The 27,972-nt window shown below is 46.7% G+C and overlaps 1 long non-coding RNA gene across 1 annotated transcript in view; it reads left to right on the top strand.

Annotated features, from left to right (window-relative positions):
• Positions 1-21,207, top strand: part of LOC306671153 — a 29,334-nt gene extending 8,127 nt beyond the window's left edge. The window contains exon 4 of the long non-coding RNA XR_013766606.1: positions 20,941-21,207. This is a non-coding gene — a long non-coding RNA (uncharacterized lncRNA). The remainder of the gene's footprint in view (positions 1-20,940) is intronic.
• The last annotated feature ends 6,765 nt before the right edge of the window (positions 21,208-27,972 follow it).

Genomic DNA, 27,972 nt, shown 5'->3' with positions numbered 1-27,972 from the left:
CTTGTCTCTCTCCCACTCACTGCAAAAGTATACCCACCACAGGTGCCGTTCTCGAGATACTACACCTAAAGAACTCCCCACGCCTGCCCCCTTCCCTGCATGCCTCTCATCTTCCCTCTCCCCTCCCTAGTCCTCCCAGTCCTCTATTCCAGAAGACTCTCCATGGAGGGAGGAGAAGGAAGGGTGGAATTTCTCCCCAGTGATTATAGGCACAGGCAGTGTCAAAACCCTCCTTTTCTCACTTGCCAAATAGGAACACAGTAGTTTCTCTTCAGTCATCTGAGGTCAAACACGATTTGAAAATATTAAATAGAAATTTCCAGAAACAAACAATTCATAAGGCTTAAATTGTGTGCCATTCCGAGAAAGGTGAGCAAATCTCATGCCATCTGCTCTGTCCTGCCCAGGACAGATGTGAATTGTCGCTTGGTCCAGTGTATCCACATGGTATGTGCTACCCACCTGTTAGTCAGTATCTCAGTTATCACATCAACTGTTGGGGTATCAGAGTGCTTCTGTTTAAGTAATCCTTATTTTGCTTAATAATGGCCCCAAAGTGCCAAAGTAGTAATGCCAGCAATTTTATTGCAGTATGTTATAACTGTTCTATTTTATTATTAGTTATTGGTGTTCATCTTTTACTGAATCTAACTTATAATTAAACTTTATCGTAGATGTGTATGCATAAGAAAAGATACAGTATATATAGGGTTTGGTACTATCTACAGCCTCAGGCACCTGCTGGGGATCTTGGAATGTATCTCTTGTGGATAAATCACCTTTCCATGTGTTAGTCATCTTTCCATCACTATAACAAAATGCATGTGATAATTAACTTATAGAGAACAGGTTTGTTTTGGCTCCTAGTCTATGATAGGTTGGCCCTATTGCTCTGGGCCTGTGGCAAGACAGCACATCATGGTAAGAGCATAGGGCAAAGCAAAATCAGTCACCTCATTGCCAGGAAGCAGGAGAAAGAGGAAGTGACCAGTGTCCCAAAATCCCCTTTGAGGGCCTGATCCCAAAACCCGAGGACTTCCTATTAGACCCCACCTTTGAAAGCTCCCACCATCTTCCAATAGGTCTACCCTGGGGACCCAGCCTTTAACACATGGGGGACAATCCTGATCCAAATCTAGCAAGGGGGTACTTACCATAGCAGTACTCAGCCCTGGGAGTGTGGGAGACTCAGTTCAGGAATGGATGTGGGCAAGCTTACCTCTCAGAGCAGGGAAGCAGTTGGCTTCCTGTGTGCTCTGCTTTCCCTCTGCTGAGGCTGCCCCAGGTCACACAGGAATGTGACAGAATCTTGTCGTCCATAGAGCTGGGTACCAAAGCCAGAGGAGTGGTTGCTTCTCCCAGAGACAGTCTCTGATCCACAGAGGAGGCACACCTGGGTGCTGGAGAGAGGGTTCCCTGCAGAGAAGGAGGACGAGGGTCCATGGGACGAGACAGGGAGCAGAGTCCTCCACCCAGGCTGGGGAGGAAGAACCAGCCACTGGACACCGGGCAAAGCATGACTCCTGGCATTTGTCATGGTGGCTGGAGCAGAGACTTGTGTCTGACCCGAGTCACACTGAACTGAGGGGTGTTCCTCTGAGTTGAGGTGACAGACACAGCCAAAGTGGTCCTCAGATGTGAAGCTGCCCTTTGCCCTTGGCCTGAGAGTCCTGCCTGTTGTTTTTCTTTTCGGCGGGACCACCACCTGTGCTGGTGGTGGCTTTCCCTGGATACCGACTGAGGACTGATGGTGTTTTGGTCATTCCTGGTGTTTGGAGCACAGGAACATTGCTACAGTGCACCTGCTGACCCGGCTCTCCTAGTGCATGTGGGCGGGAGAGCATTATGGACTGAATGTGTTCCCTCACCCCACCCACCTCGCCCACCCTGCCAAATTCTAACCCCCAGCGTGATGGCATTAGGAGGTAACAGGTCATGAACGTGGAAACCCCATGAATGGGATCTGTGCCCTTAGCAAAGGGATCCCACAGAGCTCTCTCATCCTCCTTCCTCTTTCCACCATGAGGGCCTATGATAAGTGGTTGGCATGACTTGGAAGAGTCCTCCCCAGAACCAGAACATCCTGGCACCCTGATCTTGGATTTCCAGCCTCCAGAACCGTGAGGAACAGGTTTCTATTGTTCCATGAACCAGTCTCTAGGACTTCGTTATAGCAGCTTCAGCTGACTTGAGACAAAGCTTCCTGAAGTACAGCTCTCGGTTTTTGTATAAGCTCTGCCATGGTCTCCAAATTAAAGACTTCTTGTTCCTCCAGAAGCAGCCGAGATGGGCCCTGTCAGAACATCCACATCTGCATTTGGATCCCCACTGATTTACAAGTGTTGTTCACTCACACATTTCTTTTCCTAGCTAAAAGGGGGTGTTATAGCAATTCCTGAAATCACTTCCTGCTGGGGGTCCACATTTCTCTCAGAGCAATTAGTCCTGCTATGAGGGAGAAGATTTGGTGCTGGTCAAAAAGACCTGATGGCTGATGGGGATGAGGCCACGTCCTTGGTGCAGGAGGCTGGCTGGTCTGCACGGGGAGATGTGGCCTCTCAGGAAATCTGTCTGCGCTTTCTACCCTTCTCCCTGGGGGCTGTCTTGCTGACTTGTGTAGGAGGTAAAGGAAGCCAATGGTTTGGGGAAAGTCCTGCTGATACAAAACGAACCTGTTTCAAACTTGGTAAGGTTCAAGCTGTCAGCAGGAAGCAGCACACGGGCTGGTTGTGTTTAATCCCGCTTCCAGCCTGACGCCATGAGCAGGTGTGTCACCTGTTCTTGCTCATAAGCAGCTCAACACTGATGTCTAGTTTTATAGGTGCCAAGGGCCCATTACCATTCATTACCTACTCTGCCACACAGCAACTCTACCGGGGCAGCTAATGATGCCCAAGTTACAGACAAGGGGGATTAGGTTGAAGGTGCCTCGTACCTTTCCCGGAGCTAGCTCCTTTCAACAGAATAAGGAAACATGTTAGAATTCCCAAGTCATTAACTCAGATGCCTTCTGAGCATTGTGAGCTGGATTGGTGTAAACCAACTCATACACTAAAGAGCAGCTGTAGGGGTTCTTTCTCCCCAAGAGCAAGATCCTGCTTGAGGGAGGGGCCTCTCTAGGAAGGCCCCTGGTGATAGCCTCTGCTCTGGTACCTATCTTAACTGGGCAAGGGGCTTCTCCCCACAGCTATGGCAGGCAGATTCAAGGTGGAAAATGTGAAGAAAGGGGAGGGGGGCCAGCGGGTTAATTACATCATTTCAGAAACAGGTTGTGAACACCAGGACAGCCAGAGCATACTCACCCAGAGGTCCTTGTGCAGGCACCAGGCCACACACATACTCTCTTGGAGCCTTCCTCCTTCCCTCCCTCCCTCCCTCTTTCCCCTTTCTCCCTCCCTCCCTCCCTCCCTCCCTCCCTCCCTCCCTCCCTTCCTTCCTTCCTTCCTTCCTTCCTTCTCTCTCTCTCTCTTTCTACCCAGAACTCAGGGTGCTTAACCACTGAGCCACATTTCAGCCTTTTTAAAAACATATTTTATTTAGAGATGGAGTCTCACTGAGTTGTTTAGGGCCTTGCTGAGTTGCTGAGGCTGGCTTTGAACTCTTGATCCTTCTACTTCAGCCACCCAAGCTGTTGGGATGACAGGCATGTGCCACTAAGCTTCTTTTCTTTTCTTTTTTCTTTTTTTTATAAGTGGGAATTGGACTCAGGGCTTTGCACGTGCTAAACATGCTCTGTCGCGCTGAGCTATGCCCTTTAACCTCAGCAACATTTTGTTAAAGAAAAAGATTCCATTCAAATGTTCACCGGCTGGAGAAAGGATGAAGAGGTGTGGGGTGTGATCACCGGGCTGACTGCAGGGCTGAGGAGCCTGAAGATGAAGGAACCAAAGCCAACACCTCACTACAGGTGCATTTAGAACCTGAAGTTCAATGGAAAAAAGTCTCAGAGAAACAAGCACAGTGTGACTCCATTCATAGTGTTCGGAAATCCACAAACGAAGAGTGCCTATAGGACAGCCCGCAAATGGAGCCAAACTACCCAACAAAGGAGGAAGGATAAGTGCCCAAACAGAATGAGTGGTTTCCTTGGACAGGAGGGAGGCTGAGAGGCCAGGGAGGGATCTGCCCGGGCTTCTGCTACCTTGGTGATGTTTGGTTTCTTACACTGGGTAGTGGGTCCATCAGGATTCGTTCTGTTATTATTCTTTAACTTTTGCATTTAACTGCGCGCGCACACACACACACACACACACACACACACGCCTGTATGTGTAATATGAAGGAATATATATCTATTCAGACATACACATATGTGTTCTTTATTCTGTCTGAATTACTTGGTAATAGGGAAATACACAGATAAACCACCTCCCTAGACTCGGCCTTTCCCCAGAGCACCACACTTTCTTGCCTCACTTACAGACCCTTCACACTCTGTCCCCTCCACCCTCCTGACGTCAGCCCACATTGTGTCAGCCTTGCATTGTGTCAGTGACTGTCCAAAGTGCCTTATGTTGTGCCGCCATGTTTAATCCTCATAACAACTCTACAAGACAGAAACTGCCACCATTCATGTTCGGTGTGTGTGGAAACTGAGGTCCGGAGAGGGGAATGAACAGGTCAGGTTTGCTTGGCTGGCAGGGGCAGAGGCAGTGCCTGCGCCTGCATGGTCTGATGGAAGAGTGTGAATTCTGGAAGGTTCTTCTCGGTCTGCTGGTGCCTTTCCTCTCTGCTTCGGGACTGTCCCTCCTCCACTGCCCGGCCTTCCTGAGCGTGCTTCTTTGGTGGAAATGGTCTTTCCAGGTATGGACTACAGAGTATCAGGACCAGGAACCTCTACTGAAGCAAGGGTCAAATAAAGGGGACAAACCCTGAGTAGGAAAACTCACTCTCAGAGCGTTACCATTCTCCTTTCCGAATTCCTACAGCCTTTCTAGTTTGTATCAAGCCACCTGGCTCTGATTTGTGTACACCCGGTTTGGTATAAGAATTTCTCTGGGAAGTGGAAAGGAAAGATTTCTTTGTGAACTGGTCTTTATTCCTCGAGGAGAGGTTAAATTTCTTGTGGGCAGGGACTAAATGGTGGGTTTCTTATGCTTCCATTTGTTCTGAAGTGTGACTCTGGTCCTGGGCACTTGATTAGTTCCCAAAACATGGAGCAAGGAGCGGTATTGGTGTAGGAACTTGGGCACTCAAAACCTTGTGTTCAGGAGTCTCTGGGCACATCCAACTTTGCAGGAGGTGCTGTTTCTCACCCATGTGAAGGAGAGAGATTTAGAACTTTTGCCTGGATCAGGGAAGAAAGAATTCGGTGACTTGGCATTCAACCACCCCACTGCCAAACCCTCCAACAGGCTGTGTTGCCTAAGCCAAAATGCATCACCACCCCAGCAGGCGGAACTTGACTTCAGCCTCTGTGGGCACAGAGAACTCACCTGTCGAGAACTCACTGCGCTCTCGTCTAATGAGAGCCCAGGAGAAGACGACCTCGCAGGTGCGCGTGCTGAAATGATTTTGAGGGTTGGTGAGAGATGTTCCAGTTGCTCCCTCTGTTGGGTTGCTAAGGTGAGGGGTGCTTCTTCCTCCTTTAATCTCATTCCTTTACACCCTCTAAGATCTCCCCATTTATACCAAATTAATGCTGTATAATTATAGGCCATTAATATAATTCAAAAATGTAGTTCATCTCTCTGCTCTTACCCTGTATTAAGGTTCTATTGCTGCTATAACAAATCCTCACAAAGGCTACAGCTTAATAACACCAGTTCATTATCCGACAGTCTTGGAGGTCAGAAGTCTGAAGGAGCTGAAATCCAGCTGTCGGAGGGCTGTGTTCCCTACAGGAGGATGCAGAACCGTTTTCTCCCTCTTTCCAGCTTCTGAAGGTCTCAGCTCCTGCTCCTTTCTCCATCTTCCAAGTCCTGACCTGCCATTTCTCTTAAGAACACATGGGATTAAACTGGGTTCATCTGGATAATCCAGGATCATCTCCCCATCTCAATATCCTTAACCGTAAGGATAAGACTTCTGCAAAGTCTCGGCCAGGAAGGTGAACATACCCACAGGTTCCGAGGGTTAGGGCATAATTGTCCTTGGGAGTTGAGCCTGTCTACCACATTCCCCTAATTTTTAGGAAGAGTTTGAGGAATGAGCTAGGGAAGTCATTGTGTGATCAGGAAGCATGATTTATGCAGTCAGCTGTGTCCCCTAAACTCACCATGTTACCCTGAAAGTCCTAAGTCAAGAAAATCTGCAGGGAAGTTTGAGAAGAAGGGGAATTTTGGAGAAGCTCTACTCATCCCCTCTTGAAGTGTCATTATGTGTGGTAGACTGTCAGTTCAGAGGAAATGTTGGCCGGCATGCTGACCACATTTGCACTCCTTGGAAATGCATCTTGTCCTCCCCATTCACTGTTACCGAGTGGGGCAGACTGGAAGTATCTGGGAACTGGAACCAGACCCATGGCCAGGATGAGGCAGGTCCCTGGCAAATGCTAAGAAAGGGTCTAAGGATGGGCAAGGAAAGAATGGCTACTGGGAATCAGGGGCAGATGTCCACATGTCCAACAGCAGTCTCAGGGGAGCCTGAGGAATAGCACTCTGGTCCTTAGGAGAGAGGGATGTTATAATCTGAATCTTAAATATCCTCCAAAGACCCATGTGTTAAAAGTGTGTTCCCTGGGGTGGTGGCTTTGGGAGGTGGCAGATTCTTTAGGAGGTGGGCCTAGTGGGGGGGTTTTAGGACATGGTAGTGTGCCTTCTAAGGGGTTGCAGAACCCCAGTCTCTTCTTCATTTCACACCTCAGAGCAGATTTGCTCCACCATGAACTCCTGCCATGATGATTCTTGCCACAGACCCAAAAGCAATGGGGTCAACTGACCATGAACTAAAATCTCTGTAACTATGAGTTAAAATAAACCTTCTCTCTTTATAAGTTGATAATCTCAGGTATTTTGTCATAGTAACAGACAATGAACTAACACAAATGTAGTAAAACTAGGACAGAACCAAGACCTTAAAGAATGTTAATGCAAGGCCCAAGATTAAGACCAGTATAGGCTTAGAGAACATAACAGAAGCCCATTCATCAAGATGGGATACAGAGGCAGATCATGGCAGTGCCCCTCAATGGTGGGTCTTGGTCACTGTAGAGTAAACAGAAGCCTGCATGGTGTTTGCACTCAATTCTGCATGAAATGGGAATTCCTTGAATACTGCAGGGTGTTTGCTATCCCTGGTTCCTACCTAGTAGATGCCAGTAACCACCCTAAGTCGTTTTACCAATTCAGACATTTTTAAATGTCCCCTAATGGGTTCATAATGCTCCTGGTTGATATTAAATGTGACCAGCCTATAGTCAGGCTGGGTCCTGGACTAGAGGCTACTATGAACCTAGGTGTTAAGCCAGCCAGGCCCTAGGAGTGAGGAAAGAGACACTATTGTTGTTGAAAATTGATTTTTTTCAAGGCTTCTGTGTACTGGTTTATGCAGTGGTTCCTCTAGTCTCCCAGCCATCTTTCCTTATTTCCTTCCTTCCTCTCAATACTATCCTGTGTTTTCTTCCCCATTACATCAGCACTAGCTGGGAACCTTGTGGTTTCTGTGGGTGGTTGCGAGAGGACCCAAGATGACTTTCCTTCATCCTGCCCCTTCCTTCCCTCAGCGGTGCTGTACATGCCTTCTGGACCATCCTTAAAGCTCAGATCTCACCATCTATGTTATTGTCCAATTAATGAGTCTTTTGGGAACCCCCCACCAGCCAGTCCATTGAAGGCCAGATTTGGCTGGTGTTAGAGCCTTGTCCAACCTTGCTGGGCACCTCCAGTTTTAGTTCCAATCCTGGAGTCCATGAGTCTCTTGGTTTCAGTGTGTCCCTTCTCACTGTCACTTATTTCTAAACCTCTATATCACTGAGGATCAACCCATGTTATGGTTTAGATATGAGACATTCCCCCCAAAGCTCATGTGTAAGATAATGCAAGAAAGCTTAGAGGTGAAATGATTGCGTTATGATAGCCTTGATCCAATCAATGCCTTAATCCACTGATAGAGATTAGCTGGTTGGTAACTGTAAGCAGGTGGGACATGGCTGGAGGAGGTGGGTCATTTGAGGGCATTGCATTTGGGACACACATTTTATCTGTGGCGAAGGGAGTCTCTCTTTCTCTGCTTCCTGGTGTGATGTCCTGAGCTGCTTCCTCCACCACATCCTTCCACCATTATGTTCTGCCTCACCTCTGGCCCAGAGTAATGGAGTTGGCCATCAATGGACTGAGACCTCTGAAATGTGAGCCCCCAAATAAAGTTTTTCTCCTCTAAAATAGTTCTTGTCAGGTCTTTTGTTCATAGTAGCAAAAAGGTTGACTCCCACAACCTAAATCCTTCCCTTTGGGTATCTAGATCCTTTCAGGCTCAGTTTAATGCCACTGTACCCAAGCATCAGGAAAGCACACTGGTTAAATACTGATTCAATACTGTTATTTTGTTCAGAGGAGAAATCTGAGTTAATGGGCAAATCCACTCTGGACAGCAGAGGGCTCTTATGTATGTAACACACAACTTCTCCTGCTTTTAAAGAGCATTAGCACAGGGGTGCAAGCCACATGTCATCATCCCTGTGCCTTGATAGGTATGAATTTTGACAGGTATAGTTGCTGTGCTAATGGACACAATTTTCCAGTGCTGTTAAAAGGAGCAAAATGAGACAGAGAGTCTGGGGAAAGTATTGTAGCAATTCTAAAGGGAGATACAAATGGAAAATATTATCAATCAGTAAACTCCTAGAAGCAGTAACTCCCTCATGAGACCGCAGAGGTGCCACCTCTAGCCTATACACTCTCTAGAATTTCAGACCTGCCTCTCTAATGTGCTTGAAATCCCTCCCTAAGGCTCCGTCGGCCCCTCAAAATTAATGGGGCTGAAACATAACTCTTGATCCAGTATCTACTCAGCAACTCAGGCCCTAAATCAAATCTGGGGTTCTGTTCTTTTTTCCCATTTTGCTAATTGAAAGCAAGACCTACTCTTTCTCTTCCCAAGGTTCATCCTGACCCTGTCCTCTTTTCTCTGTCTTCCTGTTTCCAGCCTGACACTAGCCACCAGGATTGCCAGCCTGAACTTCAGTCAAGAGCCTCCTAGTGGTCTTGTCTTCCTCCTTCAAGCTTTTCCCCAAACACAGCCAGAGTATTCTTTTAAAACAAATCATGTCATGTCACTCCCTTGTTTTATACCCCTTGAAGCATTTACCTTACCCTAAATAAAAATCAAGATCCTTCCCCAGGCTTTGAAGGAACCACCTGGGCAGGTGGACTCCTCCCCTACCACTCCTCTCTGTATTCCATTCCCACCCTTTCTGGCCACGGTATGGACCATACGCATGTGGGTTCCTCATCTTTTCATGGCTGGTTTCCTTGATGCAGCCAATTCTCAGCTTAGATGTCACCTCAGAGAGGCCGTCCCTGATCCCCCAAACTAAACTAGTGACCCATCTCTCTTTTTCACCTACCCTACCTGAACTATCTGTGAAATAATTATCATCAACCACATCAGAGGATAAACCATTGACATTCAAATCCCATCTTGGGATATAATTCAATTAATAGGATCACTGAGGTGAGGTACCTTATGTCTTTGGAATTACAGAATTTAGGAAAAGAATAAAGAAAAATGTTTAGACATAAGCACAAAGAGATATGTACAACCTCTTAATGCTGCCCCTCCACTCAGAGACTAGATGATTTTAGAATCTGGGGGAAAATCCACGCCAGATAGGGCTCTGGATGAATTATCCACAGAAACCAAGAGACTGACGGTGACATCACCAATGTCAAGTCAGAATTCTTGCTGTGGGGACCCCCTGACCATTTCACATGCTCTTCCCTGTGGTTGTTTATCTCCGAGCACTTGCATCTCCTCTGACACATGCAGGGGAGTCATGATAAATAAGACATCCCCACTCCTTCCCCTGCACTGGCTGCTTCTCCACTCACCTCTCCCTTGTGTTCAATGAACACATAAAACCTTCTAAGCTTGTTCCTGAACTCGTATCTTGCCTATTTTGGAAGAAGTTGCAATTCCTGGGCAGCTGAACTGTCATGATAGTGACTTTAAATGACAGCTTTAACCAATGCCTGGTCTTTGGGAAGAGCTGTCTCAGCCTTTTAAGAACAGAATCCACTGTCTCCATGGAGAAATTACCTAAGTCCTTACATACCTTTTGAAGTCCTTTGGAAAATTTATAGGGCAAATAAGAATTGGGCTTGGGACCACTTCCAGACATCCTCTTCCTGACTCAAAAGTGTCTGCCTTCTCTCTGCCAGTGAGCAGTCCTCCAACCACAGAAACTCCCTCCCCACCTTGCCCTCTTCTTGTGCCCACCTCTAGTGAAAAACTCCTAAATCTTTGGAATAATTCTGATGGAGGTCATTTGTACACATATGTGATTGTTGGATAGTCTTAACTCCCCTCAGTTGTACTTTTCCTTTGAGAAAGAACATTAATCGAACTCTAATTAGGAACAAATAATTAGGGGAATTAGTTACATCCATATTTTAGAGCAGGGTGTTGGAAACCTCTTTGTCTCTTTCTGCTTGCCTGCTGTGTTACTGAAGGCAAATGCTATAATCTCTCTGTGCTTCAGGTTCTTGTAAATAGCCATCATCAAAGTTCTACCCCATAAAGTTGTGTCAGCTCATTATCATCATCACCACCATCACTATTGCCATCTCCACCATCATTGCCACCATCACCATCACCACTATCACTGCCACCATCACCACCATCACGATCATCACCACCATCTCCACCACCATCACCACCATCACCATCATTATCACGATCACCACCACCACTACCCATGATCACCACCACCACTACTGCTACTAGTTACTACCACCACCATCACCATCACCATCACCACCATCTCTACCACTACCACCACCATCACCATCACCATTACTGCCACCAGCACTATCACCTTCGTCATCATCATCCCCACCACCACCTCTGCCACTACCATTATCATCACCACCATTACCACCACCATCATCACCATCACCATCATTATCACGATCACCATCATCACTACCCATGATCACCACCACCACTACTGCTACTACTGTTACCACATCACCATTACCACCATCACCATCACCACCACCATCACCACCACCACCATCATTATGACCACCATCATCTTCACCACTGCCATTATTATCACAAACACACCACCGTCACCATCATCGCCACCATCTCCTCCACCATTACCACCACCACCATCACCATCACCACCATCACCATTACTGCCACCATCACTATCATCTTCATCATCATCATCCCCACCAGCATTGCCACTACCATTATCATCACCACCATTACCACCACCACCATCACCACCACCATCAACATCGTCATCATCACTACCAGCAGTAGCCACAGCCCTTTTCCCCCTTTCTTCAGAAGGTCTTAGAGCCTCTACTGGGCTCTAGCAGCCTTATTTCCTCCGTGTCCTCATTGAATTCAATCTGAAGTAAGTTTGCAGTTTACTAATGTCTCCACCAGGGGGCAGGCCATGGAAGGAAAACATTGTCAAAGTTAAATGCAAGAATTGACCCGTTTCTTAAATTTTTGAGCCCTGTGTGTAAATTCTTCCACACCGTTCCTGACAGAAACCCTGCTTTACGTATCTGCCAAGCAGTTGTATTGCTCTATTGTTTTCTGTCAGCGAGTTTCTCTTATTCAGTGGGATGCTTGTGATTTTGAATATTTGAACCCAGTGTTTTCCCCTTTGCTCTACATTCTAAGATGTTTTGCAAAACGTGGGGAAATTAAGCTTGATATGAGTCAGTTGCATTTTTTTTCCTGCCAAAAGCGATTTTGATTTTAGGCTTCAGACATAGGCGAAAGGTGTGCAGAACAAGATGGTCAACTCTGCAGACACTGGCATGCAGGTCACCCTTCCCTCCTCTCCGGCTCACAGACAGCATCCTTGATAGAGGGGAAGATCGTTGTTGTTCAGACAAAGGCAGTACTAGAACCTTCTCCACAGGAGCCGTCAGTGAGCTTCTGGTAATCAATGGCTTTTGGGATAGAACCAATTTGGTGGAAGAAAGATGGATGGAGAGAATCTCAGGTACGGGGGTACAGTTGGATTGGAGGAATAACTTCTCATGTTTTACAACATGGAAGGTTGAACTGTGCTTGACAGCAATTAATTGGATGTTTTAAAATTGCTGGTAGAGGAGATTTTGAATACTCCCAAAACAGAAATGTTTGCCTGATGTGATGGGTGTGCCGTTATCCAATCACTACACATTATATACACATATGGAAATGTCACACTGGACCCCATAAATATGTACAATTACCATGTGTGAATCAAATGTAAAACTATATTAAACCCCAATTCACATGGAGCTAATATATTAAGCACTGGTGAAGATGTCCTACTTCATTCTTCTTCCATTGCTCTCGGCTCAGGGTAGAGTGGACCAGGGCCTCCCGTTGGAAGGATATATGTGCAGAGATGCTTCATCGGGACAATCTGTTCCCAGAGTGTTTGGAAACCTGTGGGGTGATTTTTGGTAAGCACAGTGGTGGGAGCCATTCCTGGCACTAACTAGGTCAAAGCCAGGATTGCGAGCCATCCTGCAATGTGGGGGGTTTTCCCTCACAATGAGGAATTGTTTCCTAGCCTGCATTATTTTTGAAAGTGATTGTTGGCCATTCATGTGGGTGAAAATCCTGAGGATAATAATCTAACACCAGACCTGAACTCCATTTTATATCACAAATTATTATTTTTTCAACTTATATCCATTTTTAATCAATGCATAAATAATTAAAGTTATATATATTTACGGGATCCCTCGTGATATTTCCATCTGCTTGTACATTATATAACATTTAAATCAGGTTTCATGCAGATTGTCTTAGTACACTTTTAACATGCCAGGTGTATAACGACTGGACCAATTGAAACAATGTTGTGTTTACATTTCTGAAAACTGCCTCATAGCTTTGTTATGGAATTTGAGCTGCTGGTGTGGCACACCTGTTTCAGCATGCACTGGCCACTGTCCCGTTCCCGGGGAGTTGACAGGTAAGGCAGGCATGTGACTTCTTACTGATATCTCCATTGTACTCAGGCAAGAGCATTCACACAAATGTGTGGAGGAAAAATAGGTGGTTCAAGTATCTTACCTTTAAAGAGGGTCCACGGATCCAGGCAAAGTGTTGCTTTTTTTATTTCTGTTGGGGTGGGTGTGGGAGGTACTGTGTGCTGGTGTGGTGTGCAGAGCTGAGCTGGGTGGGATATGTATATGTAAGCCTCTGTCCTTAGTTTTTTTATTATTGTTTCTGTGGTTGTTGCTGATTGGGGTTTCTTGGGGTGCAAGGGATTGAGCCCAGGGCTTTGCACATGCTAAGCATGAGCTCTGCCAGTAAGGGCACCTCCAGTCCTGTCGTTTTTCTGAAGTGATAACGGACATAGGCCAATCCACTTCTGCTCTTTCTAGGTCCACACATTGCCAAAAGCATAGATTTTGGGGAGACATGTCACCTGGAAAAGGCAGTACTATGGTTCAGGCATGAGGTGAGAGTCACCAATTGATACCCATGAGATTCAAGGCACAGATGGGTCTTCATTTCTATCCATTCCCTGCTCACAGAGGATTTTAGTTTTTAAAATCATTCTTAGTTTTATGGCCTTTAAAATAGATTTAGAAACGATATCTTATGGCTACATCTTCCTCCTTTGTCAATATTGGTTAACTCAACAAATATTTATTAGCTTCTATTTTATGCCAGAGGTTCCAGGTGCTGAGGATACAGTGAAGAACAAAACAAGTCCCCTAGATCCTTTTTGATAGAGCATTCTCCCGGGAATTTCTTATAAGGAAATTATGGGGAAAACATGCAAAGATGGATGAAAGATACATTATCAGAACAACAAAAAAAATTATCTAGATGTTAAAGAACAACAACAAAAAATCTAGACATTAAAGAACAGAGGACTGATTTGGAGATTTAATTACATCTATATACTAGGAAACTATGCAGCTATTAAAATTAAATTTGTAATTACTAAGATGAAAGAGAAAAACTGACATATTTAGTGAAAAAGCTGATATTGTTATTCAATTTAAAACTTCTATATTTTACATGCATGTATTTTCTTTTTTTGATTTTGTTTGGAAAAATTTCTGCAAGTACATGCACCAATTGCAAGTTGCAATTTTCTCTTTATAATTTTTTCATGTGTTAAATGCATAATTTCAAAGTTGATGTATTTTCTCCAAGCATTTAAAGTAAACAAAACTAGTCTATATACTTGCTGCATTAGTTTACTAGGGTGGCCATAACAAAGTACCATAGACTGGTAGTTTAAATAACAGAAATTTATCATCTCACAATTTTGGAGGCTGGAAGTCCAAGATCAGCAAGTTTGGTGATATGGTTTAGATATGAGGTGTCCCTGCAGAGCTCATGTGTGAAACAATGCAAGAATTTTCAGAGGAGGAATGATTAGATTATGAGAGGTGTGACCTAATCTGTGGATTGATCCACTGACGGATTAACTGGGTTGTAGGATGTGGCTGGAGGAAATAGGTCACTGGGGTCATGCCTTTGGGATTTACATTTTGTCCATGGTGAGTGGAACTCTCTCTTTGCTTCTGGTTACCACGTCCTGAGCTGCTTTCCTCTGTCACACTCTTCTGCCATGATGTTCTGCCTCACCTTGGGCCCAGAGCTATGCAGTCACCCAACCACAGTCTGATCTGCTAGAACCAGGAGCCAAAATAAATATTTCCTCCTTTAAATTGTTTTTGTCCGATCTTTTGGTCACAGTAATGAAAATGCTGTCTAAAGCATTTGGTTTCTTCTGGGCCTCTCTCCTTGCTTGTCAATGGCCACCTTCTCTGTGTGTCTTCACAGGATCCCTCTTGGAGTGTCTATGTCCTCATCTGTTTGTAAAAGGACATCTTCCATATTGCATTAGGGCCACCCCATTGACCTCGTTTTAGCTTTTTCTTCTCTTCAAAGACCTTGTCTCCCATACAATCACCTTCTGAGACACTGGGAGTGAGGACTTCAGATTGTGAGTTTGGGGAGGAGACAAGCCAGCTCACAACACTTACTTTCTAAATAGGAGCAGGAATCCTCGTAGCTCTCGCGTGAAGTTTCTTCTGCTTTTAAAACATGCTTATGGCATAATGATATGATCATGCCAATAATTATTTTATAGCGTGATAAAAATGATTTTACAGATTTAGACGTAGATTTCCAAATGTCTTTGGCAGTATGAAGAGGATCCCAGGGCATGCTTGCTTGCAGTCTTCTTCCCTGGTGGGCTCATGGTGTGCCGTGTTGCAGTGGAGTCTCACTTCCTTCACTTGAGGCCAGCAGTCAGTCAACCCACATTTACCGGACACCCACAGGGTATGGCACATTCCACTAGGTGTGGGGCAAGTTAAAAATAAACAGAAACTCAACTCATGCCTTCAAGTACCTTTTAATTCCCTGGGGGCAAAGAATCCTCCCACTGAACCCAGAGACACCAATAATAGGGAAACATTTCTGGTGAGATTCAGATATAAGCTGTCTAACTTACTTTGTGGGGGTGACTTGTTTTGTAATTAAGTGACCATAAAATGATGGCACCCTCAGGATGGGCCCATTGGCCTCTAGAATCGGGCCAGTACTTTCCCTTCAGACCACCCCATGACTGACCCCAATGAGCTCCTTCAACTGCAGTACAAAGCATGTGCCAATATTGAAGAAAGCATCAGATCTGGCTTCACCAGAGGCATTTCAAATGGGTTTTGGAGAAGGGAAGGGACGTGATTGAGAGGAAAGGATCAGACGCATGGTGTCATGGCCTGGCCATCTTCTCAGCCTAAGAGTTGGCTGTGCAGAGTAGTACAGAAAGCAAGGATCTCCTTTAGACCAGGGAGAGATTTCGACTACGCGCAAGGGAGGGGACAGAGGGTCCCCCATGGGAAAGGGCCAGGTCAGCATAACCCAAGGGGAGGGGCTTCCTGGGGTTGCCACAGGGCTGAGACCACAGCAGAGAGGTGACAGGTGAGCCCCCTGCATGTACCATAGCTGGTTTCAGTGCTGTTTATTTCTTGGCATATTTTGTAGAGTTTTCTCTTGGGGACACCGACAAGTCCTCAGGTATTCTTCTATGATATCCAGGGAAGTTGAATGGATTAGTTCCTAGAGGCCTGTGTGTGGGTGCACTTGTAATATATGAGTGCATGTATGTGAGGTAGCATGTGTGAGCGTGTGTGAGCATGTGTGTGAGGCAGTGTGGGTAGCATGTGCATGTGAGTATGTGTGTGTGGCTACCCAGTGTGTGTGTGTGTGTGTGTGTGTGTGTGTGTGAGGAGAGAGAGAGAGAGAGAGAGAGAGAGAGAGAGAGAGAGAGAGAGAGAGAGAGAGAGAGAAAGTGTGTGCATGTGAGAGAGTATAAATGCCTGTGCATTAGCTCTGGAGGTCAATGTATTTGTTTCTTGTTGCTGCTGTAACAAAATTACCACACACTTTGTGGTTTGCAACAACACACGTTTGTTTCTTACAGTTCTGGGAGTCAGAGATCTGAATGGTGCTCACTGGGCTAAAATCAAGGTGTGAGCCGGCCTATTTCCTTTTGGAGACTCTAGGAGAGGATCTGTTTCCTTGCCTTTTCCAGCTTCTAGAGGCTATCCGCATTCCTTGGCTCCATCTTCAGAGCTAGAACCATGACTTGGATGAAGGTTGCTCCTGATTTGACGGCACTGCAACAGTGTTGGAGGTGGGGCCTGTGGGCGTTGGGGTCAGGGGGCCTGCACCCTCGTGAATGGGTCAGTGCCTTTCTCCTGCTGAAGAAGGAGTTCAGCCTCCTTTCCTCTTTTGAACCTGCCTATTTGCCCTTCCACTTTCTCTATCCTTGGAATTGGCATGAGGTCCTCAACAGAAGCCAAGTAGATGTCAGTACCCTGTCTTGGGCTTCTCAGCCTCCAGAATCATAATCCAAAATAAACTTCCTTTCTTTATAAGTTGTCTGTTCTCAGACATTCTGTTATAGCAACAGAAACCAGATAAAAGAGCCATATCAGGTTGAGTCCTTCTCCTGTTGAATACTCTGACCTGTTCATCTGCCTCTCTCTTTCACTTTTAGGAATTCTTGTGATCCCACTGTCTGCCTGGACAATGAAGTATAATCTCTTTATCTTAAACTCAATTAATTAGCAACTTAAATTCCATCTGCAGCCTTAATTTTCCTTTGAATTGCAACCCACCACACTCATAGGTTCTGGTGATGAGCAGGAGGACAATCTGCCCACCGCAGTCACCACTGTAACCACTGGCAGGCCTTTTATAAAGTCCAAGTCCTCTTCTCCTTTCTCTAAATGTGAACCTGCTGGAGGGGCAGCAGGCAGAGACTGGGGAGTCGGGTGTATTTCAGGTGACTGACTCAAGCTCACCGTCATTGAGATTCTCTGGTTTAGGTGCCTAGGCAGTATTGGTCTTTTCCCAGAGAGCAGGAATGGTGAGGGCTGCCATGAGGGACTCTCCAACCCATTCACTCTTCATTCACAAGGAAACCAAGAGCCAGGCTGGAGAAGTGACTCCTCCAAGGTCTCCCAGCTTGTGGGGTGAGCTGGACCACCACCAGGCTCCTCTGAACTCTGTCCCCTGCTCTTGCTGCTGTCATGCTCGTCAATTTTACACGATTAATTCCCTGTCTTTTCCAAGCAAAAGAGATGTGTTTTCTTGACCTTCAGAAGGCATTTGATTCTCTTGACTAACAATGTATATCTGTATGTGCCTGTGTCTGAAAAGCAATTACAATAGTTGGATCAGATGCTTACATGGTTGCTTTGCTGCATTTTCTGCCCAAGGCATATAATGAGACAGGAGGGGAAACTACGGAAATGTGCCCAGCATTCAATCTGGACAGCCCTGATACCCAGAAGATGCAGATAAATTGGAGGAGGTCCAGAGGAGATCAGCTAAATGATGAAAAGGGGGAAGGAAAGATTGAAGAAGCTAAGTAGGGGATGCCTCACTAAGCAGTCATTCGGCTGGAAGAAAGCAGGCTCCAGGATTCATATGAATATTTTCAAGCTATGACAAAGAGGGGACAGAAAGGCTTTGCCGTACTGGTGGGTCTGAGGAAACGTGCTGAGTGTAGATACAAAGAAAGAAAATGACTTCATCCTGACACAAGGGCATCGAAGCTTTTTGCTTAACTCTCTGTTGACTGTAACTTGGAGACATTGTTTTTCACTTTGCTAGGGTGACCAAGTATCCTGGTTTGCATGAGACTGAGGATTTTCCTGGGATGTAGGCCTGTCAGTGCTAGATCCAGGATGGATATGGGCAAACTGGGGGCTGATCATCTTGTTGCCCGTGAGGATCATAAGGTAGACCTAACCCATCTGTCCACCTTGGAGACACTGGCATACAAGAGTGGGTTACTACCAGTCCTGTTTGCATGTGGATTCCAAATTTCCTTGGAGAAATGGTAGAATGATCTCTAGTGCTCATGATCAAGTCTTGGAATACTGAGTTGCACAGTTCTGCTTATCGGGAGAAGGCACAGCTGCCGACCTTGGCTGCAGTCAATGGGCATCTGGATTTTTCAGAAAGAGAGGGCACATGGCTTGAGATCACTTGGTGTAACTCACTCTGGGGCTCTTGTTCAGGTGGATTAACCAATATGTTTGATGCAGCCTTAGACAGCGTACCTCACACCTAGTCATCTCCTGCCTAGTCAGAAAGAGTGAGGCTCACTTCCAGGCCCCTGAAAAGGTACACCCAGCATGCTTGTTGAGGGCTCTGTGGGAACAGCAAGAGAAGGGTTTGGATACTGGAATTGGTAGCAGGAAGATCACTGGTCCCTTTTCAGTCACAAAAATGGCAGCCATTAAGCCAGATCATCAGATAATGGGGAAAAAAGAATAAAAACAGAGCAAAAGCCTCCAATAAGAAAGAATGTGAGAGGAGGAGCGTGGCCGCTTGGATTCGGAGTGGCTACACCAGAGCTACAGGCGGTTGCCAGAGGAGGAGCTGGGTGGCAAGCTGTTTGGACTCAGACCACTTCTGAACACCGGGGCCTGCCCGGAGGAGTAGGAGGAGGAGAAGGAGAAACGCGGCGGGTCGTGTGGACTCGCAGTGACTGCATTAGAGCTCCAGGTGGCTGCTCAGAGGAGGAGGCGATTGGTGAGTGGTTTGGACTTAAAGCGACCACTCCTGAACACAGGGGGGCTGCCTGGAGGAGAAGCGCGGTGGGTCGCTTGGTCTCGAGTGGCCGCACCAGAGCTCTGGGCAGTTGCCCAGAGGACGTGTGCAGCGGGTCACGTGGATTCAGAGCCACTCAGAGCGACCGCTCCTGAACACCCGGGGGGTTACCTGGAGGATGAGGAACGGGGAGGGTCACTTCGACTCGGAGTGATTGCCCAGGGCTACGGGTGGTTGGTGGGAGGAGGAGGCACTCAGTGAGTTGCTTGGACTCCTAGTGACCGCACCGGAATACTGGGCGGCTGTCTGGAGGAAGAGGCGTGGGCGGGTCTCTGGGACTCAGAGCGATTGTACGGGGCCCCAGGTGGCTGCTCAGAGGAAGGGCCGCATAGCCAGGCGATTAGGTGCAGAGCAGGGTCCCAGGATCTAGGAGGCTTCTTGGTGGAAGAGCCCCACAGAGGCAGGCTTAGGGGCTGAGCGAAGGTTCCAGGACTGCGGGCAGATTCTCTGAGGAGGGGCAGCCTAAGGAGATTCATCTGCGAAGGGTGAGGCTCCCAGGCCCAGGAGGTAGGGCCGGGCCCCTGGGAACTTTGCAGAGGAAGGCAGCCCAGCCCAGGCGGTAGCTGTAAATTGAGGGGAACCTCTAGGAGGGAACTGACCAGCGAGACCTCCCCACCGGGTGAGTCTTCCCTGCCAGGTGAGGTTTCCCCACAAGGACGGTAAAACCAGAGACACAGGCCCAAACAGGCCTTGCCTCTGCCCGCAGCCTAGTTCCCCTTTGGATGACCATCGGTTAACAAGTGGAGGCACCTCTGCCCACTAGCAGGGAATATACCCCACCTGAAGGCCACCACCCCTAGAGAGGCAGCTTCCTTGTGGAGCACCGCATTATCAACTTCCTCCAAGACTTCAGCCTACTGAAGGCTAAGAGGGGATATATATAGAAATCTTCAGGGACATTGTAAGTCAATAGAGGAAATCTGCAATATCTCAGCAGTCCACTGATACCTGAACAATATGAGAAAACAAGGAAAGAAAATGCTGCAAACAAATCTAGATGTTACATCAATAAAATCCAATGACAGCATGGCAGAAGAAATGACAGAAAAGGAGTTCAGAATGTACATAATTAAAATGATCAGGGAAGCAAACGATGAGATGAAAGAGCAAATGCAGGCATTGAATGATGAGATGAAAGAGCAAATGCAGGCATTGAATGATTGCACCAATCGACAGTTAAAAGAGCTAATACAGGAAGCAAAAGATCATTTCAATAAAGAGTTAGAGATATTGAAAAAAAACCAAACAGAAAGAATGTGAGGCTGCTCTAGAAAGGGAGGACCTTTGGCAGAAACTTAGAACAGAAATAAAACTTCATGAGCCTTCCTCCACGTCAAAGAGGGTCTCTACTGTTACCCAAGCTGTCAAAGTCTACAAGTCCTGTTGCTCCAAAGGAGAGGAACTGGGCTCCCCGATGCTGGGGAGTTGGATAATCCTCTGAAAGGATTAAACAAGAATTGGAATCGAAACAGACTGTTGAAAGGTGGAAACAGAAGGAAGGGAAAGACGGCTCAAGGCAGCTCATCATGGATGTCAGAACTGCAGAGTGGGTCAGGTTACAGAATGGGCATTTCATTAGCCCACAGTTCTATGAGGTGATTGTGAGATAAAATGACCGATTAACTTAAGCAAAAAATAAATTTTCTGTCATAGGTAGCTCATAGAAGGATCTGGAAGGCTGAAGGAGGCAGAGCTAGAAAGCAAAGGGGAAAATGCCTACAGTCACACCCCAGCGAGGTCATGGGATGCCACCACCTGCCTGCATGGCCCAGGTTGCCCGCGCTGGCTGCGTAGCTGGATGCGGCTATCGCCAGCTCTGTGGCAACATCTGCCTGGTCTCAGTCCTCCTGCCATGACATGTACTGAGTCCTCTGCTGTTCCGGCTTTGTGGCAACAATGGCGGCTCATCTGAAGTCCAAGTGGATGTGTCTCATCCCAGGAATCTGAGTCCCAGTCTATCACAGGTGTCTGCCTTTGCACCCCTCAGAGACCCACGAAGTGGAAAGACAGGTGGCCCTGTGTTGACATACACAGGTACTCCCAGGCCTGTGCTCCTGCTTCCCACCTGGTGTAAGTCAACCATCCCTCATACCATTGGAAACACGCTCTCAGCTCTCAAAGTAGAATTGGATCAAAATGCCACTGTCGTGTGTCCATCGTGGAGTGCAGGATCACCGGGCCATGACCATTCTTCGTCTATTCCCTCCTGATTCCATCTTGATGCTCTATAACCTCTGAGGAAATTTGTACCGGTAATCATCACCCCAACCCCTTACAAAATAGTGAGATAAAGGAAGAAGAAAGAAGGGGGAAAAGTTAAAATGTTAGCGTATGTATTTTAGCAAGGAAAAAAATAGTGCCCATTTCCATATCTGGTCAGGAGGTTAAATTTGGTAGATATTATCTTCCCTCCTCCATTGCCACATGTCATTTGAAGTCAGTCAACACCTTCACTGGCTGGGGTTCTGCATCTGATAGGATGATACATTCCCAGAGTTCTTGGTGGGGAGGGGTTGTAGCTGTGTGGCAGAGCACTTGCCTACCACGCATGTGGCCCTAGTTCAATCTCCAGCATCAAAAAAACACACAAAAAATCCCCAAGAAGATCAGTTCTGAGATCTTGGTAGTCATACTGAAGCCAGAATTGAGGACAGGCAGTTAGCGTAGAATAGGGAATCTGGTCGAACTGAGAAATGGAGGCCATCTGAGTCTGGGAAGTTGGAGACCGCCCCTGGGAGATTGGAATGTCCATGTCTCCAGATCCCTTTTGATCACCAAGGTTACCTGCCTGTACTACCTCTCCCTAAAGGCTGCAGGCAGGGAACTGCTAATTCATGCCCCCTGGGCCCCCACCTTCCTGAATCACTCCATTTGGCCCTCCCCCTGTCATCTGCTTCTCACCTTTTTGCCATCTCACTGGCATTTCCTGGGCCTAGTCACGGAGGCAGGAAGGAGAAGGAGAAGTGGGGAAGGAACAGGAGAACAAAGGAGACCCTAATCTATAAAAGATGCAGGGCACACTCACTTCTTGGGATCCCAGACCACCAACCATGGCCCCCTTCTCCCTCCCAGGAGAAGTCTGTGTTACTACTTTTAAATAAAGCCTACTTAATATGCTTGCCTTGGCGTGCTCCTCTGCTGTTATACTTCAACCTCTGAGGAAGCAGAACTCATCACTGATAAACGGTGATATCAATACCTGCACTTCTTGATTGACTTTTACCATTGAAAATGGCAGCATTCAGAGATAGCCCAGGAATCTCCTGGGTTCCATTCATCTCCAGATTGGCCTCAGTTTATAGCAGTAGCCCTCTGTCTCCTTCAAATCAGGGACAAACAAAACTATCATTGCATCTTTGTATCTGTGTGTGTGTGTGCGCACGCCCAGCTATTTTGGGTGATGATCATATAGGATCAGTAAATTACACCTTCTAGCAACCTGTCAACTTGTTTCTTTTCTGTAGTGTGTGTTCCTTGGATAGAAGCAACAAGGTTGGTGTTGTTGACCAAAGAATGGTGGGTGAGAAAGAAGGATCAAACCCAGAACATGTTCCTATATCCATAGGGACAAAAGCTAACAGTTCAAGACAGAGGGGAGTTCAATACTGTCAATCTGCCACCAGGGGGCATGCTGTTGCCTCCAGGGAAGATATACTTGCTGCCTGTGCTCAGCACTGGAAGTAGCCAGAGTAGCTATGATAAAGGCAAGTCCACTGCTCCCGTTCCATCAGTCGGTTCCAATCTGGGCCTCCATAGCCACTTTGTGCATGAATCCACTGTACGATCTCCTGGGTGGCTGGGAAGATTGCCTAGGAGCTACAGCTGATCATCTTTATCTGCTCCTTTCTTCCTCACCTTTCCCACCTTGCAGGGAAGGTCTTTTGGTGAATATGCCCTGAGACACTTTTCTAGATGCCCACTCACATATCTCCTTCTTACCCCTCTCTGTTGCTGCTTTTCCAGTCTTGGTCCTTCCGAGGTCTGACCAGCTGTCTGAACGTTAGCCACAGCCTGCCGTCCAAGAGCCTGAAAATGCTTTGCCTCCCCTATCTCACCATCCGTCTGGACTGGACAACAGAATGTCCAGGTTCTATCCTCTGGAATGATGTCCCTTACCCACTGCCCTCAGGGCCACTCCAGAATGAGGACACAGAGCCAGAAGTCTGCTTCTGGCTGGTGTGAGCACAGTAAACAGGTCCCTCTGAAGACAGGCATGGCTTTTCCTGTCCTGCTTGAGCCAGCACGGGGAAGTCCCCCATGAGGGCGAGGGTGCAGGTGTGATGGGAGGGAAGGATGGTAGGGTGGCTTGGCGCAGTTGGTGGCTGTGAAGCCCTCGCTTGTGTTCAAGCCCTCGTCCGACTGTACCTCTGCCACTTGGTGATGGGGCTCTGTTGACCATGTACTTTTGATATTGCAGATAATCTAGTCACCTCATCGTGAGAAGCCTGGAGCATGTGGTCACTTCCACTATGATCATGTTGCAATTACTGCCCCACCCCCATTATTGAAGCCCCTGGGCTGGACTCTGTCTTTTTTCCTGTTTTTTTGGTCCTGGGGATTTAACCCAGGGGCAATTTACCACTGAGTCACATCCCCAGCCTCCCCTTTTTTTGGGGGGGGGGGGTGTACCAGAGATTGAACTCAGGGCTACTCAGCCACTGAGCCACATCCCCAGCCCTGTTTTATATTTTATTTAGAGACAGGGTCTCACTGAGTTGCTTAGTGCCTTGCTTTTGCTGAGGCTGGCTTTGAACTCATGATCCTCCTGCCTTAGTCTCACGAGCCACGGCACCTGTTTGTTTCTTGTCTTGAGACAAGATCTCATTGAGTTACCTACAGCCTCACTAAGTTGTTCAGATTAGCCTTGAATTTGTGAGCCTCCTGCCTCAGGCTCCTGAACTCCTGGATTTCAGGTGTCTGTCACAGCCCCCAGCAGAACCCTGTCTTTCTGCAACAGTTCCACTGCCAGAAAGGATTCACTGTCATTTCTGCTTGTATGTCTCACTTGCTCTTAAAGCAAAGTGCAGTGGCAATATGAGACCCAGGTGACCTAGGGTCCCAGGCCTGTGCTAGCTGCAAGCAGATATTTGGCCTTTTCAGCCTTTGTATTGGGTAGATGGGTAGACCAGCTTCTAAGGAGGATTGCCCACAATTATAGGAAGGGGACTCAGGTTTTCGATTATCAAACTATCTTTAATATCTGTCCACTCACTGCTTTTCAAAAAATGCAGAAAATTTAAAGGGCATAAAAATAAAATGTAATCCAATAGCTCAGAAATTAAAAAAAAAATGATCAAAATGTCGACACGTTTCTTTTCCCATGAATATTTATCTTCCAGGAACATATATTTTATGAAGTCAGGGATGTCATCTGTTTAATTTGCTGCTGTCTTCACGTTCATAAGTGAATGTCTAACTGCATGATGATTGTTTTAAAAACCTTCAACTCATATTATAGTCATTTTCCATCATCCACAAAGATTCTTTACGCATCGACTCAAATGCCTCACGTGTGTTTTGTCATGGAGTTGTCGCACAACCCTGTGGAGTTCATTCCCAAGTGGAGGTTTCAGGGCGCTGGTGGAGGGCTGGGGTCCGCAGCAGGCCGTCTGCCTCGTTGACAGCATGCTGGGTGTGGTTTCAAATGATATTATTCAAAGGAAGGCTTGGCAAAGAAGGACAGGAATAGATGACATCAAGCAGTGGGCGGATTCTCTTCCCTTGAAATGGAGGCAGGGTCTCCATCCCTTGATGGGATCCACCACCGCTGCCCCTAGCTCAGCACAGGTTAAAAGACTTCAGGTGATTTCCTTGAAAGGAGAGCCTCTTGGCAGCGCAGGAGGGAGGATGGTGAGTTGGAGTTTATAGGGAATCTGTAAGTCTCCACCATTCTCCTCTGGCCCTGGAATCCCAGGTAGGGCGCCACCAGAACTGGAGATGGGCGCTGCTCCTGGATGCCTTCGACGGACTCTTGCTGTTTTCCTGCTTTGATCTAGCCTCTCTCCTTCTTCCTCTCTTCCTCTCCTCCTCTTCCTCCTCCTCTGAGTTGCCCGGGTTGGCCTTGAACTTGAGATCCTGCCTCCATCTCCTGAGTAGCTGGGATCATGGCACAAGCCACCATCCCCAGCAAAACCTGGATTTCTTATGAGGAGCGAGAACCCTCCCCTAGCAAGATGCCACCTGACTGATTTAGCAGACTAATGCACACACTTCAATCCCTCCACAACAGGGAGAGGGATTAAGATGCCAAACGACCCTCATGGTGAGTTGCTGCTCACCGCCCTGGACAACTGGTGCACCTGGGTCCCCACTCGCTGTGTGCACCAGGAGTCAACTGTGTGAGCATCCGGGCCTCTTCATGCCATTTATGTTTATTACTGTAATTAATTAAATCATTTAAAAATTCTATGAACCGATTTATTGACCAAATTGAACACCTGCAAAGTGCCAGGCTCTGGTCTTCCTGCCCCAAATAAATAAGTGAACAAAGAAACAAAGATCCTTTTTCTTTTTCATGTAATTTCCAATCTAGGCAAAAAGATACACTCTAGCCCAGCATGGTGGCACACGCCTGGCAATCCCAGCAACTGGGGAGGCTAAGGCAGGAGGATTGCAAGTTCAAGGCCAGCCTCTGCAACTTAGTGAGGCCCTTAAGCAATTTAGTGAGATTCTGTCTCAAAATTAAAACTATAAAGGACTGGGGATGTAGCTTAGTGATTAAGTGCCCCTGAGTTCAATCCCTGGTGTCCCTTCTTTCAAAAAAGATAGACTCTATCACATAGAGAATGAAATTGAAATTTTGGTAAAACCCAACAAGTGTAAGTTGTTCAACAAGTGTAAGCTGCTTAACCTGGTGGGTTTGAGACAACTTTTAAGATATATATATATATATATATATATATATATATATATATATTCAATATTATATATAACTAAAATAAAAAATTATATATATATCATTCAATATTATATATAATTGAAGGACCCAAAGGAAGTCTTATACTTATGTCAAAAACTATTTACGTTTTGCATTAAAATAAAATGTTTAAGGCAAATATGTACCTTTTAAAAAATGAAGTTTCATTGTGAAATGGCTTTTTAAATTGACAACCAACAGCTAGTCCCATCTGGGTTGCATGAAAGGGTTTATAGACTCTATTTTTCAAGATCCACTGGAATCAGAATCTCCAGGGAGCTGCAGGTTTAAGCTATAAGTTCTGGGGGTGGCTCCCAGCACCTACAGCTAAGCAGACGTCCTAGGGATCTGCTTGGGACAGTTGGCTGCTGAGGGCTCTTACCAAGCAGGGCAACCCCCTGAGTCCTTCTTTTCTGGACCTTTGACTTTGAAGAGTTGGAGACACCAGTGGCTGGGAAGGTTGTATTCCACATGCAGAGGGCAAAACCTTGAAGGGTCTTGTTCTGAATTGTGTCACAGCAGAGATTTGCTGATGAGAGAAGTGATGTTCATGTGTAATTCTTGGTGCCCAATTTAGATATTCCCAGGAGATTAAGAGGAGACTTTAATCTTGAGCAGTTTATGATCTTGAGACAAAGTGTTGAATCACTAGGTGATACTCCTTGATAGCATAAATACAGTATTATTACAGTAGTGTAATCACATGCTACAGATTCTGTAGGCGACAGTGTGAGGGTGTCGACCTTCCTGGTCTGTCCAGGACTCTGGGGTTGACTAGGATTGGGACTTTCAGTGTTAAATCTGAAGGTGGCCTGGGTCACCTGGGCAAGTTGGCCACCACAGAGAAGGATCATCTTGGGAGCAAAGCTGAGGAAGGCTCTGCAGAGGAGGGAGACATATCTGAGTGGGTGTTCAAGTCTAGAAGAATCTATACAGCCAAGAGCTAGGAGGGAGAGGGAGCGTTCTGGTGTTCTCATGCATGAGAAGCCCCAGAATCCCCAGCACCGTTAGCTTAGATCCAGGTATTTTAAACCCAGCGTGTTTTTAGCAATCACTTGGCATGTTGCTACAAGAAGTGCCACAGAGCTAAGTGGTTCTGCAAACTGAAGTGGTAACAATTCAGATGCGCCCCCACCTCGGAGTATGGGTTAATTAGCTCATGTTTGCAGAAGCCTTGGAGTGTCTGCGGCACGTCCCCAATCCCAGATATTATTAGCCAGTTAGTACCACTTTAAAGAAAGAAAACCACATTTCTGCAGTTCCATCAGCCCTCGTTTCTTCCAGATTTCTCCCAAGTAGCTAGATTCCTGCAGATCTCAGTCTGAGCTGCTCACTGGAACTGAAGAAGCTGCCGTGCCCAACCAAGTGTGTGAATGTGACTTCAAACCAGCCCAGGTCGAGGCTGCTGCCTGACTTGCAAACAGTGGGTTGTTGTCTTGTTGGAAGACCGCCACGCTCTTGTCCACAGTCCTGTTCATAGATCTGTTCTGTTCATAGCTCATGTATCTGTTATAGGCCATACATGTAACATCATAGACCTTATGATATTACATGCTGAGATATCTTACATCTTCTAATGAGAGATATGCTAATGTCACAGGACAGCTGAAAACACTGGACAGCAAGCAGCCCACCCTCTTGCTGAGCTCGGGCTGACTCCCAATGCTTGTGGGAGGGGCACAGAGTAGGATTCAGCACGGGCCCCCCTTCCCTGTCCAGGGGGTGCACTGGGCCCCATCTCTAACCCTCCTCCTAGTCCACAGGCAGCT

This window comes from Sciurus vulgaris, assembly GCF_902686455.1.
Source record: "Sciurus vulgaris genome assembly, chromosome: 10".
NCBI classification, from domain to species: Eukaryota; Metazoa; Chordata; class Mammalia; order Rodentia; family Sciuridae; genus Sciurus; species Sciurus vulgaris.
Note: the sequence above shows the minus strand (reverse complement) of the source record. Positions and strands in the feature narration are given on the sequence as shown.